The sequence below is a fragment of the Capricornis sumatraensis genome, chromosome 6, assembly GCF_032405125.1.
Source record: "Capricornis sumatraensis isolate serow.1 chromosome 6, serow.2, whole genome shotgun sequence".
NCBI classification, from domain to species: Eukaryota; Metazoa; Chordata; class Mammalia; order Artiodactyla; family Bovidae; genus Capricornis; species Capricornis sumatraensis.
Genome location: NC_091074.1, coordinates 58,734,678 through 58,738,098, shown reverse-complemented (window position 1 = coordinate 58,738,098; position 3,421 = coordinate 58,734,678).

Below are 3,421 nucleotides of genomic sequence, written 5' to 3'. Positions count from 1 at the left end.
AGAGTACTATGAGTCAACTGAGGCAAAAACCTCCTTCAATAGTTTTATCTTTATTAATTTATAAGTATTCCTATCTTTTATTACACCACTGATAGCTTAGATGATGCTGTTGTTAATTTTATTGATGGGGAAAGTAAAACCCAAAGGTAAACAATCTGCTGTTCAAGGTATTACCAGCTAATGTTGGTATTAAGACAACGGATACATGGGCTAGGAGTCGATGTCAGACAAGACTTTTGATGTGGAGCAGAGGATAAAGAAACAGGACAATGCATCTTCACTGACACAGGTAAGAGAGGGGTATGTTGTTAATTTTATGATTAAAGCAAAGTTAAACATTGTGTTTAATTTGACCAATCTCCTGAGTGATGTTAGTACATATCATCAGGGGTTCTGTCACAATCTCTACTTCAAACTTAAAGTACATGGCAAAACCTAAATAAAAACCATTTGCCAGATGCAGATAGATTTCAGTTTCGCCCACGTGAAGTGGTATAACACAGAAGCAGAAATAAGTATCCCCAAAATAAAATATGAAAATGCACACGTAAAACACGCAGACACACATGCACATGCAATTCTATTTTTCCAGAGTCAACAGTGCAAATAAAAATAAGTTAAATACATTTCTTTACAATATAAGTTACTTTATTAGTTCTAGAATTTCATATGCCGTTGGGATCTGTGGATCATTGACACTTTGATAAATTATGGATATCTTCAGTGCTAATACCCTCTGTGGAAAAAGAGTGCTGTGTTTGTAAGGAGTGAGGAGGGATGAGAATTTTGGAGGCAGTGAAAATACTGTATATGATATTATAGTGATGGATACATGTCATTATACATTTATTCAAACCAACACCAAGTGTGAGCCCTACGGTAAGCTGTGCACTTTGGGTGATTATAACGTGTCACTGTGGGTTCATCCTTGGTAAAGTATGTACCATTCTGGTGAGAGATGCTGGTAATGAGGGAGGCTATGCATGCGTGCAGGGAAGAGGGCATTGGGGAAATCTCTGTACTTTCCCTTCAATTTTACTATAAAACTAAAATTTTTCTAAAAATAATTTTTTAAAAAAGAGTGAGGTGTAGATATTTTAAAAAGAGTCAAATGCGCACACAGTTACATACAGTGGTAATATGCATAAACCTAAAAGAATTAGTTGAAAGCCAAATGTGAATAACTTCTAATGGGATTGGGGCAGAAGAAGTGACTGACAGGATAGTACCCATGAGGTGATTCTTCATAGTCTAGTGGTTAGGACAAACAAAGAGTTGTCTATAGCTGTCAGCTGCACTCTGTCTAAGACAAAGTTCAGAGAAAGGAAGAGGCTTACCAAGATTACTGAATGGCAAGAGATATTCAATTTCATAACCCCCCAGTAATTTATAATTTTGTTTAAGAAAAATCCAAGAGCAGATACTTGCTTCTATTCTTTATGTTGTTGTCATCCAGTCACTCAGTCATGTCTGACTTTTTGCAGCACGGACTGCAGCACACCAGGCTTCTCTGTTCTTCACCATTTCCCGGAGCTTGCTCAAACTCATGTTCATCGAGTCGATGATGCCATCCAACTATCTCATCCTCTGTCATCCCCTTTTCCTCCTGCCTTCAAGCTCTCTATAAAATGTGGTTATTCAACCTTTGGAGAATGCCATTCACTGTTGTCTTTCATATAGTACTCTTTTGGTCTCTGATATTTTTTGAAATTAGGCTAGGGAGAGTAGTTTCCAAAATTTGGAATAAAAAGACATTGGAGTAGGAAATAGCAACCCACTCCAGAATTCTTGCCTGGAAATTCCACGGACAGAGGAACCTCATAGGCTACAGTTTCACCTGAGTCGGATATGACTGAACACACACACACATACACACACACAGGTCAGGCAGGTTTTCAGATCATCTTAAGCCGTACTTTCAGAATCTGTTGATTGGGAGTAATCCCAGTTATAATACCCTAAATAAAGTATCTAAATGTATTGGGTTGGCCACAAAGTCTGCTCGAGTTTTCCATAAGACCTTATGGAAAAACCTGAATGGATTTTTTTGGCTAACCCGGTATCTGTATGAGATAATATTTATTCAGTCTTCAAGCAACACTTTGTGCATAAATAGATTGTGTGACACTTCCAAGTGTCACACAAGGGTCACCAAGGGTCTCTGGTTGGACCACCACATTAATGCTGAGATTGAAAGGGGCATGAGACCCTAGTCCACTGAAGCACTTTTTTAAAAACCTTTTTTATTCTTATTGGGGTATAGCTGAGTAACAATGTTGTGGTAGTTTCAGGTGAACAGTGAAGGGACTCAGCCATACAACTCAGCCATGTTTTATTCACCATGAAACACTTTATGTATGGTTGTTTCATATGCAACAACCCAGCTTCACCTCTACTGATAGCCAGTTCCAGTGCCAGAAGCTTTTGTCATTAACCAGCGATCTCACTTTGAAGGCAGCCCCCAGGCTCACTCCACTTCTGCTTCCCTTTTGTTTAAAGCTCCATTAGTTTGAAGGTCTGTGACAATAGTCACTGAAGAGTAAACTGAAACTATTGGAGAGCATGTCTCCATTATCAATAAACAATGACTTTAAATGGAATACAGTAATGTCTAGCTGAGTGTGTTCTTAATGCTTTCCTCTGTGATACTGAGCTGACATGAAGAACAGTAGACTCTTGAATCAATAGAAAACCTTTCCAGTGCATTGAATGGCACCATAAAAGTCCCAGACAGCTCTCTTTAGAGCCTAGCACACTGTGCTTCCTGGAGAAATAATAAGAAATCAACATTTAAGTGAGTGTTTACTTACATGCCAGTCATTGTACTGAGTTAGTCATTGTTTCATTATCATCTCATTTATCCTCACAGCAACCTTATAAGTGGTTACATTTTCCTAATACCCATTTTGCATGAGGAAACTGAGGCATAGAGAAGAGAAATATCTTGCCTAAGATCACGCAGCCAGTACAACCCCAGACAGACTGGCTCCAAAGAAACTCTCCACCACTCCATCATACTGTCTACAGGGCTGCTGAAATGACAGAGCAGTAATTTTTTAAAAAAAGTAAGGCAAAGCTCATATAAATAGACTACACAGAAGATGAGAATAGACTTCTATATGATTCACTATGCTGAGTCTACCAGTAATAGCTCATTTAGTGATATCAGTGGCTTTTAACTCTCAGCCTGTCCAGCTATAGTCTCAAAGTTGCAGAGAAAGTTTTTGATCGAGACTGGCACACACAGTGGGAATTTGCTGTATGATTCAGGGAACTCAAACTGGGGCTCTGTGACAGCCTAAAGAGATGAGATGGGGTGTACGGTGGGAGGGAGGTTTAAAAGGGAGGGGACATGTTTGTACCCATGGCTGATTCTTGTTGATGTACGGCAGAAACCAACACAATACTGGAAAGCAATTAT